Source organism: Megachile rotundata, chromosome 16 (genome assembly GCF_050947335.1).
Source record: "Megachile rotundata isolate GNS110a chromosome 16, iyMegRotu1, whole genome shotgun sequence".
Taxonomy (NCBI): Eukaryota; Metazoa; Arthropoda; class Insecta; order Hymenoptera; family Megachilidae; genus Megachile; species Megachile rotundata.
The window spans coordinates 9025245-9044306 of record NC_134998.1 but is presented as its reverse complement, the minus strand read 5'-3'; the positions used below and the strand labels follow the sequence as shown (position 1 = coordinate 9044306).

General features: G+C 40.3%; 2 long non-coding RNA genes across 35 annotated transcripts; one reads left to right on the top strand and one right to left on the bottom strand.

The window, feature by feature from the left end:
- The first annotated feature begins 225 nt into the window (after positions 1 to 225).
- Positions 226 to 7667, top strand: LOC105662039 (uncharacterized). Of its 14 annotated transcripts, none has more exons than XR_013040766.1 (7): positions 226 to 519; positions 583 to 896; positions 996 to 1099; positions 1159 to 3239; positions 3332 to 3417; positions 3503 to 6334; positions 6433 to 7667. It is a non-coding gene; the product is annotated as an uncharacterized LOC105662039 (long non-coding RNA). The 14 variants fall into 14 exon arrangements; XR_013040764.1 differs by having other exon boundaries at positions 3481 to 6334; XR_013040758.1 differs by having other exon boundaries at positions 1159 to 1331; positions 1412 to 6334.
- An 808-nt stretch (positions 7668 to 8475) lies between these two features.
- Positions 8476 to 18737, bottom strand: LOC105662040 (uncharacterized). 21 transcript variants are annotated; one of them, XR_013040751.1, is made up of 11 exons: positions 18433 to 18737; positions 17728 to 18354; positions 17530 to 17641; positions 17252 to 17453; positions 14970 to 17175; positions 14558 to 14845; positions 14319 to 14484; positions 13973 to 14231; positions 13604 to 13646; positions 12598 to 13282; positions 8476 to 12025 (listed from the first exon to the last, which is right to left on the bottom strand). It is a non-coding gene; the product is annotated as an uncharacterized LOC105662040 (long non-coding RNA). The 21 variants fall into 21 exon arrangements; XR_013040752.1 differs by lacking the exon at positions 13604 to 13646 and adding an exon at positions 13769 to 13821 and having other exon boundaries at positions 14169 to 14231; XR_013040743.1 differs by having other exon boundaries at positions 12598 to 14231; positions 14970 to 15418; positions 15673 to 15725; positions 15803 to 17175.
- Positions 18738 to 19062: the final 325 nt, after the last annotated feature.

Sequence of the window (19062 nt, the reverse complement as noted above, 5' to 3'; positions counted from 1 at the left end):
ACATATGAAGATTTGTTAATAGAAGATTAGAAAATTATTTATCAATTATTTATACATTATTATATATTTAAAAGTTCCAAAACGCTGCACCAAAATAAATCACACGCAGTCTTTACAATTTGCTTTACCAAGTACGTCAAATCTAGTGGATCACCCACATCGCCTGGTAGATGGCATCCTGACAGAAGCAGGAAGTCACGTGTCTTCATTGTGTCAGTGGTACGCCGTGAATTAAGCCGCAGTCTGTGCAGTATCCTCCTGCGCATTCATGATGTCCTAGTACCGTTGACATCTGCGCGATTTATCTTTCTTCAGCCGGGACAAATTGAATTTACTCGCCACAGGAAGGGCTCGTCTGTCATCCTCGAGACGACGACCGTGTCCGTTTCCTGCTGTCCTGATTGCGCGTATGCTCGCACTATAAAAACAAAACCTGTCTGACGTGACACGGACAAGCGGGTGTCACGTGCGTGTACCGGACAACAGGTGTTTTGATTCGCGACGAAAGTATGCTTACAGGTATATACATATTGTACATACAGATTCATTGTCCTAAGTATTTAATTGTTGATTCTGTATTAGTGATGGCGTTTTACCGGTAGCGTATTACTGATGACGCATTAGTGATGGTGTATGCAATTAGTGTATTTGGGGACGCCATTTTGTAAACATTCTGTAAGCACATTGCTTACAGTGCTTTCCATAAATGTTTTGTGGATGAATATGAAAGTGTAGTATTGTTTAAATAGTGATAGTGTTTTTCAACATAACTGTGCAAAGGTGATAGGTTAAGTGACAACCCACTGTACAAAAATGATAGGTTAAGGGACAACCCACTGTGACAACCCATTATGCAAAACTTGATAGGTTAAGTGACAAGTCTTTAACTATGAGAGGTACAAAAACATTCATAAAGTTTTATCTACAAATTCAGCGAGGATTAATTTTATGTATTAAGAATTAATATTATTAATTTTATCTATTTTATATTGCAGTACTACTAGCACTGTTTACAGTCCATAAAGCTACATAAAAAAATCAGTGCAATTCATACAAGACTATATGTATAGACTTCTCTTCAGTCTCTCCAGTTAAAAATGTAAGTAAGTTATTTCACATATCATTTACTCAGCTGACCTAACCATAATATCCTTTCAGAATCGAATGCGGCACGCGCCGTCCCCTGCGCGCCAGCCAATATGCGAGGTACGCACTGCGGACAGTAGTGGTGTATGAAACAACAACGTCGATGTTGGTGAATGCCAGTTACCTTCAGGAGACCAGAAAGTCGACACACGATCCGTCCACGTATACGCGATCATGGTACCCTGGTAATGTTCGTGTCTACTCGTCTCTGTCCGTACGACAAGCAAACATAATTTACGAGGTCCGCGACCTCTCACGTTCGCAGCCCCGATGTTGGGGAATGACGAGCCGAAGCGAGGAATGCGGCCGTGAAATGGAGGAGGATTAAGCGTTCTTGGATAACAGAAGATCATAACGCAGACTGGCTTTCTTTGTGGCCAGGGATAATTGAGGATCTCTGGGAGTCAAGGAAATTGATAAGCAAAAATTCTTTTAGTTCAAATTATATATTTTCACATAATCTAAAATGTGTCGTACAAACTACATAGTATGCTTATGGTCATATGATGATAGATTATGCATACTATAATTGTGATTATAAATGTATGACAAATTATTTTTATGAAAAATTCTTGTCATATAACTTAAAATGTGTCATGCAAACTACATAGTATGCTTATGATCATATGATTATAATTGTGATTATAAATGTATGACAAATTATTTTCATGAACTGTATGTCTCAGCCTATGAAACAGGTAATGACATAACCTATAATTTCCGTCATTTCTCTTCACCTTTTATTTTTTATTTAAACTGTTTTTTTAAGTTACACAATTTTACAGTGACGATTGCCTTCAAAGCACAAAGTCCTTCAGGACATGGTTCCCTAATACCATTGACATCCAAGCGATTTGTCTTGCTTCCCCACCAGGCAATCGCGTTTTACGACAGGGTTTTATGTGCCTCCGACGAATGGCGAGGCCCGTTTCCTGTTAACGCTGAAAGCACCGGAAAGGCAGGTCCTGGTGGACCTCGATGCTTCCATGCTTCCCTGATGCTACAATATTCCGAATTGTCAGAAAAAAAGTGCTCGGAATGTCGGTCGATTTACCCCTCCTCATTTGTATAATCCACTTATTTTTTCGGTGATGAGGAACGTGAAACATTGTGGCGGATATCGTTACATTATTTTAAGCTACTTCCTCTTGTAAATTGTTACAAAGACAACTGTATAAATATTAATAGTGGAGAGATATGAATGTTTATTGTAATGTCCGAGGGGATGTGTATTGATTGGCCTAAGTCTGTGATTGGCACGAGTGCCTATTGGATTTTATGGTGATTATGAACAGCGGTGTGTACATCTAGAGAGAAGTATGTCTAAGACCAAGCCTAAGCTAGGACGCAAGATTAAATATTGATCATACATTTCAATCCTGAATTGTAAAAGGGTGTCTTTCTGAAACGGTGGAAGTGGATATCCTATTGAACGGCTCCCCCAAGCCGAAGCCACAAAGCCAGCTAGAATTAACAGCGCACAGTCGTAAAGGGGAAGCAAATGCCGATTGACCTCCTCATCGTCCTACAAGCTGGATAGAGTTTCTATGAATGTTCCGTCGCCGCCCACAACCCTTTCTCGTTTCTTCGCATTTTGTCTCCTACGATTTCCGCGGAATGCGTGGAACGATCGAGCATTCATAAACACCCGTGCGTTCAACTCGAATCCTCTTGGAGACAAGTGGTCGGGAAATGGATTAAATCGAGGGAGGAAGAGAAGACCACGAAAGCTCGAGATTCTCGAACGTTATAACTTCCTGCTCCCTGTCACCGCATTCCTTTTATGCGGAGTCACTCGAGCGAAACGACGGAATTAGAATCCATTTGTATCGTCGTCAGTCTGTCTAAATAAACCTTTCTTTTGCTTTCGTGCGATTAAGGACGACGGTTATGTATTATTTATGATCTGCTTTTGTGGTTTCAGGATATGGTTTGGACATACTTGGTACATACGATAGCTGGTTTTATCGATTCATCTATTACCAAGGGTTTATTTGGACTTGTTAAGATGCTTTGGAGATATTATCAACTACTTGATAGCATGAAGCACTTTAGGGATGTGAGATATGAAGTACGAGGTATTCCTTCAAAAGGTATTTTCACATAGGATAGAATGGGTTACCAAGACACTGTAATGTGGGGTTGTATCAGGTGCTCAGCTAAAAAATTCAACTTCTACATGCAGATCAACTTGTGAATGCAGGAATATTTCTTAGGACTGAACCTTGCAACCTAACAAACTAGACCCTTTACGACTTCTGCTATTCGATCGTAATTATAAAAATTTCTTCCTTTTATTCTATCAGATATTTATATTATATCGATTCCCCGCAGCAAAATATGAACCTGTCTCAAGGGCTATACCGAAGGGTAGGCGTCGAACGTGACGGATCGATCGTGACAAGCGACCCCCGACATGCTACCCTGTTCCAGCACCCCAAGATTCTTTTGTTCTCCGCAAATTGTCGTAGGTTATGATTTTCCTTGGCCGTGATCCGAACAACAGATTTCTCGGTCTCATATTACCCTGTCACATGGAGGAGTTGCTCCATTGTCCTCAGCTTTCTTGGGTCGTTCAAGACACCGCATCTCCGCGTATCCATGCAAAGCATTCTTCTTGCATCGTCGTTCTGTCCGCACGGAACAGAGCGACCCGGTGTTCCCGACGTACACAAAATGGCCGGCTCAGGTAAAAATTCAGTTGGACCACTTCTCGACTCCTTTGGAATGTTAACTCCACCGCGATCATTCACTCCTTGCACCCGGCTTCTGCAAATTACTCTTCGCTCATGAAATCCTGATACTTAATGGTACTCAACTGTCACCGATCATCGCTGATTGATTTATGCCCTTGACCCGGAGTTTTATAGATAGAAGGGTCTTATGCAATGGGAAGCTACTGGTGTGGCAACGTTATCTTTGCAATTGGGTAAGCGGTGTTTTGAAACCCTATTCTTGCTTTTGGATCCGTAGATTTCCGAGTAGAGAAAATAAGTGGTGCTCGATATCTGTGAATGTGGAACTTGTGCTTACCCTAGGGCCTAGGCTAATCGTACCCCAGGTTCTAGGACTTTGATTGTCCTGGCTTCCTAGGTCCTAGAGTTCTCTTTTGACTTTCTCCAACTTCTCATGTTTTTTAAAAATGACTACTTTTCAAAGTCTAATGAATTTCATTGTGTTACTATTTCAGATTGTAGCCAGCATACTCTCGCATTTCTCGAGTACCCAAACCATTCCATTTCTGAAGGACGCAGTCAGTCATATCACATCGAATATCGAGAAAAAAAAAACTGGACCAACTTTTTTCGATACCAGGAGGTCATAGAACGTCCGTGGTCAGCCCGTCAACGGCAGGTGGGCCGTTCGTGGGGTTTCCAATCAATCGGTACCTTCCGGTGTTATCAGAGTAACATAAGTCCGGCGGGAAAACCGAACTTTCCTATCGTTCGCAAGAAAAACGTGCGTGTCCCCCGATGCGTCGCTCCTGATAAACGGCGACGCGACCAAGACTTTTACGAGCCCCGAAAGAAATCGTGGTAAGAAAAGAAGATTCATGGGGTGTCGGTGGTTCGAGACAACCCCCGTCCTTCATTGCTTTCACATATGAGAACGTCTGGACGATTGGAATCGAAGGAAAGGGGTTTTAGTCGCTCAAGTGCTTCGAGTCACACATCGTGACAGGGATGCTATGAGGGTTCAGGAGGTGTCCTAATATTCGTGGGGTCGTTCACCCCAAAAACATTTCGAACGGGAGTGGTGGACGTCAATTGATTTTTTCTGGATGATTGAATTTTAGCTGCGGTTTTGGTATTCGTTGTATTGCACTTGGTATAAATTAGTGGCTGGATTCTCGTTTGTGTAATTAGGAGGTTCAGGGAGACTGTTTAATTCCCTCACAGTTTATTTCTCGGAGAAGAAAATATTGAACTGTAGCGTTTCATATTGAACTTTAACACCTTAAGTAGGTGCATATGTTACATATGAAAGTTTAGTATAAGGTATTCTTTTAGATTCAAACTGAGTTTGTATACATTTATACATATTTTGTATATTTTTGAAATTCATGCTAAACATATTCAGAGAGGTTAAGATTCATTTGACAATAGTGAGGTTATGTCTAAGGTAATCTGATTTTTTATAAAGCAAGAAAATACATGGCAGTGAAATAGCAAATTACTCATTTGCTAGTTTAAGCGTAACATATAGTTAAATATAGTTAAACTATATTTGCAATGTACTTATTAATACATCATTGTATAACAAAAAAATTTACGGTTCTAATTATCAAAACCCGTCAGGCTTACTTTTCCCTTTCGTTAAGGTTCGATCAATATCTGTTCGAACCTGCGCACTTGCAGCGACTCTCGCTTTCACCCTTCGATTTCCAAGCCTTTCAGTCTGGTAGCTCCTTCGCACTAGACGCCCATTAGTCTGACAGCTTGAAACCGACAAAAGCACCGAAATGTATGATTCAAACCAAATAAGCAGACGTATAAAAATGCTTCTTGCAAACAAACACCCCTCATACGTTGCAAAAATCTGAAGTATCATATGTATAAAATATCTGAAAAACCAAATATAAAATATCTGAAATAACCAAATATCTTAAAGGATAAAATTGACAAAGAATGTCAGACCATTTCACACAGAGTCATAGAGTGACGTTAGAGTAACATGGCTGCCATAAAAATTAATCCATCCTTGCAACGCAATTATCCATAAGTCATACAATGTCTGATAGTCTACATACATACACCTAATACAAGCTTGATAAACAGTATGAAACTCAAAGTCCACAATCGCCTGTCAAAACTGTCCATTAACGCATCAGATCGATGGCATCATAACTGGCTGAAGCACAAGGAGAGAATGAAGCCTAAGGAGGTCTCAGCATCCAGCTAAGTCGTTCTAACGGCCAGCCATCCGAGCCCTACATCCCGGAGTCCCATTCAAATGCGCCCAGTTAAAGGGTCGAGTTCCGATCGTCCCGATAATTGGAAGGGCTATCGGCAGTCTATTGGTTTGATCCCTCGTTCCCAGGCTACCAGAAGCACGCCGGTGGTCGTACGAAATTCATCTGTGTCCCACCGTGTACATACACACCTCTCCGTCAGTGTGGCGCTCTTCAAGGTTCGTTGGACGCGCTTTCGAAAGCGTGATCGGACAGGTCGGAAGTGGACCTGGATTGGTACGTATGTACTCGTAGGCGGACTACCCCGTGACAGGAATAATTTAATCCGGTGCCCGAGGGAAAGGGTTGAATAAAATATATTCACATATTCGTAGCAGGCTGGTATGCGACACCAGGAGGCTCAACGGTTGGACAAAGCCCTTTGGGGCGTTATGGTGCTCTGGTGACTCGTCCTGTTCTTCGGAAACTGTCGTTTCCACTTCGGACCACAGGAAGGGAAACGGGTGGAGAATTAATGGGTGGAGAGGATTCGGGTTACTGGTGTGGGAGAGAAAGGGTTCGTCTCGTCGGGATTCCACCCACGCTTTTTTCACAGGATAGCATCCTCGCGAGGAACCCCCTCGACTCGCGGAGCTGCTTAGCGTTCCAGGATTTCGATTACTTGGACTTGATTAGCGTCAAACTATCACCATCTTCTCTCATACCAAAAATTTAGCATTTGAGAGATTTGAGAGATGTTTAAACAAAAATGAGACAGTGTTGCAAAGTGAGACAGTGTTACACAGTGAGACAGTGTTTTAAAATGACATAGTGGTTCACATAAGTGCATACATGCTGTGTTATGTCATTTATGACGTCCTACCCTGAGCTATCAAGGTACACAGTCTGCCATTCACATTTGTTCAAGATGTGTCATCCATCAAGACAGTGGACTATGCAAGCAGTCCTATGGAGGTTAGCCTAACCCCATGCTGCCCCAAATGAAAGGGTTCCGTCTTCACCTTCCGCCTGCAAACCTCCTACGTCCTGATGGCTGCCTGAACATTGTCACCTGCGGTGTAATTAATATTCATGTATACCCTCATGAATATGATCCTACACGACACGTGCACAATTGTAATCAGATTAATCCAGAGCCTCCATGCCAAACATCCTCCGGAGGATTTGAACTCGTTTCATCCTACACAGATTCGGTAGATTGTGCAGGTATCAGGGTGTCATGAAAGTCCCAACCGATTATTGGATGACACACAAAAGTGTTAGGGCAACATAAATCCAAGCTTCTTGCGCGTGAAAGGGGATTAAGGATGTAACAACGAACGAGACAATTCTGGACAATACAAGAGTAAACAAGGGGATCAGGACAGGATGAACGGCGAGGAGGATGGACGGACGAATTGGGGTGCGACAAACTAGGGGTGGCACGAATTGCGGTTCATTCTCCGCCAGGAGGCGGTTCGGAGGGTTAATGGATTGTGTCATCGGGGTTCGGATAGGGGAGGGTTTCATACCATTTGCCGAGTCTTAATGTAGGATTTATGTATCGATTTTAGAGTTGTCTTATTTCTGACGTCTGTAGATGTTAATAAAATTAATTTTTGATCTTGTATTTTATTTCCACATCCACTGCGAAAAATATAACTAGATATTATTATACTTTAAGATATATGGTATGCCTTAATATTTGTCAAATTTTAATAAACAATTCTGCAAATGAATAAAAAATGTTTGAAACTCTAATACTCAAAATTTGAATTTTCCCGCCATAATTTCGCCATTTGTGTTTAGAGAACACGTGACCTATTATAACCTCAATCGGTGTAATAGATACGCGTGCAAAATAAAAGTTATGAATTTTTACAAAGTATCGAAACGTTTTTAAACGTATCGGTAGAGAAAGTATGCACTTAACGTGTGGATGCTGTAAACCTTGAGTTTACCGATAATGGGATTATGCGAAAGGAGGGGGAGCCTGTGATTTAGAGAGTACGATTTGAAGAGATCGTTACATAAATGGAGGAAATGAGAGGTTCAGTGTTAAGCGAAGATTGAGGAAGTAATTGAAGTTTCATGGCACGAAAGGAAATACACGGTTAAACTTTCTAATCACGTTCTATCATCTTTTAACTGACGAACGTTTCTTTTATGTTAACACCGTGTTCAATTTAATGTCTTTATAAGAATTCATGGATATCTCCCTTAAAATTTAAGTTCGCCAAATAGAAAATACTTTCAGTTCAGCAAATAGGAATTAACGTGTTAACCTAACATCTTTAACTCGGTCAAAAGGAACAGTATGAAAGAATTAAGCAATTAAGAATGACCAAGAATAGTCAAAAATAAAATACACGAAACTGTGTACTTGAAAAAATATCTCGTCAAAGAGGATCATTTTCAGAATAAAAACTCAAACATAGTTTGTTCTGAAATAAACAAATTTTATTCCGAAGATGATCTACAGTCAAAGTTTGCTCGTGAACGACCTTAAAAGTGTTAAAGTGTATCAGTGTTGAACTTAACTAGTGTTCCACAAATTTTTACCCGTGATTTCAACCCCATGAAATTGTACCACGATGGGTGGTGCACCCAGTACACATCTGGGCGTATTACATCAGCACCGAAGGAGCAAACGTCTGGGCGTTTCCGTCCTGAAGCAACCTTCCCATCAACGGGTGTCCTCTAGGCGGATGCTGAACCTGTTCCACGAGGGTATCTCCGACCGCGAAAACAAGGCACGGCGGTTTGGAATCCGATCCCCGGGGCCAACGATCGTTTCAATTTGTATCCCGACGCTCTTCAGCGCGAGGTCGCGATTCCGCACCGCCTCTTCATGTCGTGGTTCCGCCCCGCGAGTTTGACGGCCTGCCCTCCGCGGGAGCCGCCCCCGCTCTTCGAACAGGAACACAGGAACTTGCAAGAATTCGATGAACTTGGCCTTGGGGATACGGGCACCTTGCTGTGCTATAATCGAATGCTTTATACTCTTCCTACTTTCGTTTCACGCTTTACAAATGAACGTATACCTTCTCTACATTGCAACACTTAATATTTCTTGTTTGGGAGAAAGTTGGAGCTTAGAAGAAATATGAATCTGAAGTCTGTGAGATGAAGTGTCTGTATTTAAGGCCAGAGTTTCAATGTAATGGTATTCAGAATAAATAATTTCTTACACATTCACTCTATGTCTCATCCCCTACCAACTAAATAGTAGTTCTAGGGATCCTACCACAGTCCCACATGATATTTCATGTTTTGCTTCAGTATTGATCCCACACACAGTCAAGGAGCAAAGCGGCAATTCATGGTGGTCCAACAGAGGTCTTTTGATCACAGCCCGCTCCATAGAGTCCATTGTGACGGGGCATATCTTTCCACAGGGAGATGTTTGACGGCATTTGCCTGCGGTATGGTATATGTTGAAGAGAGAGCTTCAGCCACCGCCCAGTCAAAGGCGGCGCGAAGGGAGTACCCCCTCGTCACTGTGCCGTCCCAAGTGATGCCTCCCCAGCTGCGTATGGAACTTGCTCCATCCACTTAACATTTATGTCACTTGTGCATAAGTATCTGAATGTGGTAGCATATTCGTTGTTATTTTGTATGTAGGTGCAATGGTAGCTTATGATGTGATACAGTTGCTTATGATGTGGTACAGTGGCTTATGAAGTCATACAGCGGCTTATGGATGTGATATAGTGGTTTATGATGTGATGCAGTGGTTTATAGTGTGATGCAGTGGCTTATGAAGTCATACAGTAGCTTATGGATGTGATATAGTGGTTTATGATGTGGTACAGTGACTTATGATGTGATGTAGTGGCTTATGATGTGATAAGGTGACTCATGATGTGATGCAGTGGCCTATGATGTGATACAGTAGCTTCTGATGTGATGTAGTGGCTTATGATGTGATACAGTGACTTATGATGTGCTGCAGTGGCCTATGATGTGATACAGTAGCTTCTGATGTGATGTAGTGGCTTATGATGTGATACAGTGACTTATGATGTGCTGCAGTGGCCTATGATGTGATACAGTAGCTTCTGATGTGATGTAGTGGCTTATGATGTGATAAGGTGACTTATGATGTGCTGCAGTGGCCTATGATGTGATACAGTAGCTTCTGATGTGATGTAGTGGCTTATGGTGTGATACAGTGACTTATGATGTGCTGCAGTGGCCTATGATGTGATACAGTAGCTTCTGATGTGACACAGTAGCTTATGATGTGACACAGTAGCTCATCAGCTTCTCAGCTCACAACACTAGCTTATAATGTAATACAGTAGCTCATAAGCTTCTCAGCTCACAACACTATCTTATACTGTAATACAGTAGCTCATAAGCTTCTCATCTCACAACACTATCTTATAATGTGCTACAGTAGCTCATAAGCTTCTCATCTCACAACACTAGCTTCTGATGTGACACAGTAGCTCATAAGCTTCTCATCTCATCACAGTAGAGTCTCAGCTCACAACAGCAGCTTATAATCTAATACAATAGCTCATCAGCTTCTCATCTCACAACAGTAGCTCCTCAGCTCATAACAGAACCCCCAGACATTTTTGTCCCTATACATGTTTAACGACAAAATATATGTCAAGTTAGCATTGCACATGCCATCAGACTCCCCCAGTCACTCAGATTATTGGCTACATAGAGAATTTCGAATCAACCCTACAGGCGGGCCTCGGTAGGCTGGCAAATCGACACCCTGGCATGCGTAAACACGGGGTTCGAACCCCCGAGAGGAGGAGAACCTTATAATGAATCGCGCATGGCAGATTGCGCAACGGTGTTCCTTTTCGAGCTACCCCTCTTTGCATTGATAGGGTAGGCAGGGTACGGGAGCATGCGTGAGGGTCGAACATGTGTTCGACTGATATTTGTACGAATGCCACGAGAGTACGAAATATAATTAGGAATATTTCCTAAGTCAGTGGTCATCAAAGTGCAACCTGTGTACGGAGTTTGGTCATCAAATTTTATTTGACCCCTGACTTTTATGTATAAATGTTAGAAATATCATTTGTGACGATTCTATTGTTTTGTTATGAGGTGTGGGACTTGTGGACTTGCAGTGAAAGGAGTTTCACTGTACAGTAATATCTTCCACACTGTTCCTATTGCCTCTATGCTTATTTATTTACATGGTAGTATTAGTATAAATTCCAAGATGGATCACATTTGTTTATACATACATTGATGTTCTAATAAATAAAGATATCTGTCGACCAGCTTTCAAGTTTCAAAAATTTCTATGCAGCTCATTTCTTATCTCAAAAAGTCCCAGTTCTAAATGCTGCAGCTGTAGTAAAGGACTTAACCCAACTACGTTATTCAGTGAAATTTCACCAGTGTTTGGTATATCAATTACTTTCGTCCGCACAGAAAGTATCAGTTTACCGCGACAGCGCACGTGTTACTCATCCGAAGCGGCTAAAATAGTTGCAGCGTGTCGGCATTGACCCAATTGAGCGGCAGACAGGCAAGCCGCCAGCCACGTGATCGTGCGATGCGCATGCGCGCGACCCTATCCAGGAACAGATCGTTCCTGAAGGATCCCAGCGAAGAAAGGTGGAGAGGTCGGAGGACAACGGTCGAAGAGGAGCAACGGTACAGCTGGTAGGGGGCAGATAGTCGCACGAGGTTGGACGAAAGGGCCAGGCACACGCCAGTCGAAAAAGGGTGCGACCTTCGTTGGCCGAGGCCAGCCCTCGGGGAGACCGCGCCCACGCATTTTCAGCAGGATCGCAGCAGACGGATGGAGCTCGATGGCCTTGAAACTTCTCTTCCCCGCCGACATTCCACCGCGAGAGTTGTCTGATCCCTCGAAAGGGCCATCAAGGGTCGAGGGAGTCCCCACCATGCGAACCGAGTAGTCTCGAGGGAGTGGGCGAAACGAGTTTTTAGCCGAGTGCCGGGGGCTATGACCAATCCAGATTACTTGGCCCTTTGATTATGGTGCTGTAAAACGGAGATTGGTTAGGTACCCGAATGGGTCTTTGGACGGTCTACGATTCAGATCGTACGATTTATACACACGATGTATGTTTTAACATTGTTAGGACAAGTGGTCTAACTGGAATTAGTACATAGTTAAAAAAAACTGTACTGCTATCTCCTCTAGCTAATTAAGGCTAGTCTAACCTAACCTAATCCTAGTACAGACTATTCTAATTTTAGACTAATCTAAATTAATCTTAGATAAGTTAGGGTTAGACCTTAATCCAACAGTAAGCTAATCTAACCTAACCTAGTCCACTAGCTAATCAAGGCTAGTCTAATCTAACTTAATCCTAATACAAACTATCCTAACTTTAGGCTAATCTAAATTAATCTTAGACAAGTTAGGGTTAGACCTTAATCCAATAATAAGCTAATCTAACCTAGCCTAGTTCACTAGCTAGTCCACTAGTTAATCAAGGCTAGTCTAATCTAACTTAATCCTAATACAAACTATCCTAACTTTAGGCTAATCTAAATTAATCTTAGACAAGTTAGGGTTAGACCTTAATCCAACAATAAACTAATCTAACCTAATCCAGTTCCTTTGTTGGACCACAAACTGCCTCCTATATTTAGTGAAGTTTTTATTCAAGCCATAGTGGATTAAAACTTCAGTTCTTTATGAAATTTTTATGTAACGAGTATGTCACAAGGAAATATGTGTTTGTCTTCATGGTTTTTCTTCAACGAGATACACCTACGCATTTTGAATAGGATTTCAGCAACTGTTGCAAGGTGAATATGTATATGATCCTCTGGCGCATTTTCTGAGGATTTTCGCATAATACAGAATTGGTACTATTCTGATATAATTATAAATAATGTTTAAGGATTGTACTTGCTTAATAAATTTTTAATCTTACTGAAATGTTATGTTAGAATAACTTAAAAAGGCAAATCACTTCATAAGTGCATATGAATATTTTATGTTCAATATTCATAAACTAAGCTTAAATATATTTAAGCTAACTAACCTTAAGTATGATAGTGAAGAATACTGTATCATATTGTACTGACATTAATTTTGATCAATGTCAATTTTTACAATAAATCTTAATTGTTAAATAAAAAGTGTATACATCAAAGTGTCTAACTTTTATCATATGATGTTTTGATCATAAGGCTCTGAAATGGCTGCTAGGGTGTTGCCATGGTGAGACCGCTCCATGAAAATATGAAGCACCATAACCTGAAACTCCTGGACATCCTACTTCCCTATTTTATAATATACGAGAGATATGAATCTATCCATCTGCTGAAATACCGTCATATATTATTCCATATTTAAGATTCCTCAGATTCATATCAAATACTTCTGTAATTACTTTACAAATCATTTATGTCAACAACTTCTGCCACAAAACTTTTTTTGAGAGTAATATTAAATTAACTTAATGTTTTAACAATGAACTAAATCCTATAGATACAGTGATAATTCTTAGACACAGTATTAAGAACAATTACATACATATATTACAAGACATAAGAATGCAATATTTGATATGCAACTGTGTAATTTTATAAGCATCTACATACATGCTTTTTCTTAATATAAGCATCAGTAGTTAACCTTCAATAACTAATAAGAAAAAAATAAATATGTATTGTACAATATTATTGCAAAAAATAAAAGTAAGATTTGCAAACTTAAATTTTAAAAGTGGTAGTCATTCTGCATAGTACCAGAAATTCTTTTATTACCTTATCATTCTTTCCTTTTTATCAAACTCTTACAAATGATAAATTGATTCCACCTAAAACTAAATACATCAGATAATATTTCTAAGAAAAAATAAGTATGTATTGCACAATATTATTGCAAAAAATAAAAGTAAGATTTGCAAACTTAAATATTAAAAGTGGTAGTCACTCTGCATAGTACCAGAAATTTTTTTATTACCTTACCATTCTTTCCTTTTTATCAAACTCTTACAAATGATAAATTGAATCCACCTAAAACATAAATACATCAGATAATATTTCTAAGAAAAAAATAAATATGTATTGCACAATATTATTGCAAAAAATAAAAGTAAGATTTGCAAACTTAAATATTAAAAGTGGTAATCACTCTGCATAGTACCAGAAATTCTTTTATTACCTTATCATTCTATCCTTATTATCAAACTCATAAAAATGATAAACTGACCTAACATAACCTCACCTGAAACAAAAATACATCAGACAGTATTTCCAAGAAAAATATAACAGTTATAAAATTTATATCGACGTTCTCTCAAAGCATCCGTACTTGCTCCGCACCGTTTCCCGCCCTGCGACCTCTTCGCCTGCCTTATTCCCCTGCTACACCGATGTAACGGAGTTGTTTACACTGCGCATGTAATATGGCACCAAATGCGCTTCTGTTCATGTCACGCTCCTCCTGGCTTTCCCCTGTGTCTCTGCCTATCCCGTCTCTCCCAATCGAAACATTAAACGACCTGCTAGTTATAACAGCTGGTTACGTCTGCAATCGCTAATGTAACTTACAAATCTGTATCCCGTTTATAAATTCGTCGTCCGATGGTACACGCGTCGAATTACCATCGTACACAAGCATCATTGAATATTTGTCAAGACCCTTTTTTCGTACGTCGCGCCATAAAAAAGACATTCAAGCACGACGTTGTTACATCTTGTCGAGACCACGGGTTAGAGATATCAGAATTGAGGAGAAAGTCGAATCGTTCTCGATACATCCCCGACCAGGAGCTCATGCATGCGAGTTATTATGCGGGCAGGATGTTTTCAGCCCGGTGTCGTCATAGTTGTTTATGGCTTCAACAAAAGAAAGGGAGAAAAGGCGACATCAAGAGCAAATCACGATACGGTTGGTAGCAGGGGCGCAGCATTCCGCGAAGGATGCATACACGAAATACATAAATACCTCGATTATGCTTACCTTAACCCTAAATTCTTTTTCTTTTTTTAAGTGGAGTTTGTTAAATATTCTTTAAACGTCATTTGTTATTATAGGCAGAGTGGATGACTTTTTGAGGTGACATCAGCACGTGTGGTTTATGTCTGAAGACACGTGGTTCTTTCAATGTTCTTCTCAAGGAAAGTCATTGACTGACCCTACACAACCGAAAAGTCCACGACGAGATATGAAAAAAATGAAAAGTGATATCCCTGTTAACAGGAGACCATGGCAGGCCTGGAGCAGGCGGTCCGGAAACAGGTTCGCATTTGACTTCCCTCAAAATGTCACCTCTTCCAGTTTAAACATATATTTTCTTTTGGTTTACAAATATGTGCTCTACTCATCTGTGATCAACTGAAATATCTTGTATAGCCTGTTGCACAATATGTCATTCAAAGAGTATTTTTGATGAAACACCAGTGCATTACCTGCAAAAGTTTGCTTGATTTGAAGGAGACATTAAGATGATCAGAGTTAAGGACATGAACAATGTATTTATAATTTATGTGTCTATTTTGTTGTATTGGTTTGGATCTTTATGGAGGTTAATTTCTGTTGAAAGATGAAAATATGTATGATAATGAAGATGTGGAAGTTTCAAGGTCCTGAGTATAGAAGTTTATAAATGAAATGTATGAAAAACCCAAAGACCATGAGTGTAAAATTATAAATTGCAAAAAACCTGCAGTCCTAGAGTACAAGGTCCCATAGTCCTAGGTGCTGCAGTCCCAGGTCCTGAGTATGGAAGTTTAAAAATGAAGTGTATGAAAAACCCAAAGACCATGAGTGTAAAATTATAAATTGCAAAAAACCTGAAGTCCTAGAGTACAAGGTCCTATAGTCCTAGGTGTTGTAGTTGTAGATGCTGCAGTTCCAGGTTCCAAGTATAGAAGTTTAAAAATGAAGTGTATGAAAGACCCAAAGTGTATGAATGTAAAATGCTAAATTGCAAAAAGCTTGAAGTCCTAGAGTACAAGGTCCTATAATCCTAGGTGCTAGTCTTAGGACCTACAGTCTCAGGTCCTATAGTCTTAGGCTCTACAGTCTTGGGTCCTACAGTCTCAGGTCTTACAGTCTTAGGTCCTATAGCCTTAGGCCCTACAGTGCAGATCCTATAATCCTAGTGTCCTAAGGTCCTAGTGTCCTAAGGTCCTAATGTCCTAAGGTCCTAGTGTCCTAAGGTCCTAGTATCTTAAGGTCCTAGTGTCCTAAGGTCCTAGTGTCCTAAGGTCCTAGTGTCCTACAGTTCTAGTGTCCTACAGTCCTAGTGTTCTACTGTTCTGGGGTCCTAGGGTCCTAGTGTCCTACAGTTCTAGTGTCCCAAGGTCCTAGTGGCCTACAGTCCTAGTGTCCTACACTTCTAGTGTCCTATGGTCCTAGTGGCCTACAGTTCTAGTGTCCTATGGTTCTAGTGTCCTATAGTCCTAGTGTCCTACACTTCTAATGTCCTATGATCCTAGTGACCCACGGTCCTAGTGTCCTACAGTCCTAGGTCCCACAGCCCTAGTGTCCTACAGTCCCAAAGTCAATTCCAAAGTGAAGTCCCACTCCTCAACTACAATTCCCAAAATTAAAAACTTGTAAAGTAAAACCCCAACTTAATCCAATCTCCCCACATCTAATTTCATCCAATCACAAAGAATAAAAGAATGCAAAGAACACAATCGTATGCAAGTACGAAAAAACAGTAACAGCCTCGACATACAATGTGACAGGCTCATGCATCGTGTCATCATCGTAATAACAGCAATTAGATTCGCTCCATTGAGTTCTAAATGCGGAGACTCGACCACTAGGAACGCAGATGTGTCGAAGAGCCACGAAGGATCCTTGGAAGGAGGAGATCTTCCTGCGATTTCATCCTGCTATCCTGACCGCTGTCGCCGTCTTTCTTATTAATATGCTAATTTTACATGAACACAGCATGAAATTATGAAGGAGCAATCGTTCCACTGCATTTCCCCGAAACTGTTTGTCCAAGGGTTTTCAACGTTGTCCAGGGTGTTTCAGGCTTACAGGCACGTGTAATACGAAACACCTTCGACCAGGGTATCATGGGCATGCACGGAGTCATCCCTTGCAAATCTTATTTTCTTCCAGTTCTCATTTGCCATTCACTTTTTTCAGCTTTGCATTTTACTTGTTGGGTTTAAGGATGTGAATGATTCTATACTGCATAGTACACCTGTTATGGAATATTTCATTACTTCCTTTAGATTTGTTTTTAAATATTTATTGAATATTGTTAGAATGCAACTTACATTGTATATATGTGTCATTGGGTTCCTGGAATAACCCATGTCCTTACAAAGTCCTGTGGTATTTAGAAGTTAAGTTTTATTTACAAAGTCATAATGGACATAGTGTATGCACCTGTAAAAATTATGTGGATGTTCATTCTTTTGTTCAGCACTTTTCTTGTTGGGTTTAAAGATGTGAATGATTTTATACTGCATAGTACACCTGTTATGGAATATTTCATTACTTTCTTTAGATTTGTTTTTAAATATTTATTGAATATTGTTAGAATGCAACTTACATTGTATATATGTGTCATTGGGTTCCTGGAATAACCTAGGTCCTTACAAAGTCCTGTGGTATTTAGAGGTTAAGTTTTGTTTACAAAGTCATAATGGACATAGTGTATGTACCTGTAAAAATGATGTGAATGTTAAATAAAATAAATGATCTACAAAAGCACCTTTTACTTTAATTTCTTAGTATAAACTTAATATACCTAACACTCTCTCTTTACCTATACAGAGTTCCATACTCTCTGAGTGATATAAACGTCAACAGTCATTAATCATACCAGTGCAAGTTATATCAATGTACCTGTGCTTGTAAACTTAGTACATGTTACATTTCCATAAACCAATAACTGCAATGATTGATACAAACCCACCATAAAAACCTGAAAAAAATTCCACAGATCAAAATTCCACAGAAATAGGTTAACATCGACACTGTAACTCAGCCATCATCACAAATAAAGGAAAAATCGAGTTTGTTGCCGAGGATGATTCCAGGAGGATCAGGGCTCCATCAGCAGGTGGACGTGTCGATGGCCCTTCAATTCCCTGAGGAATGAAAGATTTTCTGCTTCAGTGACTTCGAAAGAAACAGAAACGACTGATCGATTAGGAGTGCACGAAAAGATGGAGCAAGACGTTGCTTAAAAATATCTTCATGGTCTCCATGATCATGCACGGGTAAATAGGTTTGTAACGACTCTTCGCTGTCGGCTCGTGACGGGCCCTATCATTGGCAGCCATTTGATACCAAACTGAGACTACTGGACACCAGGAGATCATGCGCTGAGACCCTTTGTAACGTGACACTCTGTGCACGTGCTTCGGTTATGCTGAAAATATTTTCATGTTTGTTATTTATCTTGTGTTTATCTTAGAAAATATTTCTGATTGTGTGAGTGCTAACTTACTTGGTGAATAAACTTGTTCAGTGTGAATTCATACAAGACCTGTCAGTGTAAACAAAATGTTCTAGAATGTTCCACCTTTCTGAGACATTCGCCACTCTGTCAATAATGAATTAACAACACTATAGTTCAAATAAGAAACTCATTAAAACTGATAAAGCAACAGTAAATAGTAAAGCGGTCCTCGAGGTACACCGAGAAATTAGATATAATATTAGAAACAAAATGCATGGCTCAATTATGAACTCCTAGTAGAACCAAAAGGTACATAAATATAGACAACAGTATACAGCGGCATAGAAACCGGATGTTTCATGAAAGGGCGTCTAAATAACCACGAACTTGGAAACATTCGGCCTCACATGAGCAGGCAAACATGAGAAGAGGAGTGCACGTGATACGATTTTATGATACGAGGAACAGGAAATAAGTATGCGTTATGTTAATCACCTTGGTGTTAAATGTTTGAATAACGATGGGGAGACTTGGTCGAGGAAAAACCTTGATCGTCGTACACCGAGGACAGAAAATGGATAAACAACCTTATGGGGATGGTAGGATACGGTAGAAGGTTGACGCGTCTAGCTAGGTTTTCTGTGGCGTATCGATTGTCTACCCTCCTAGTAAACGCGT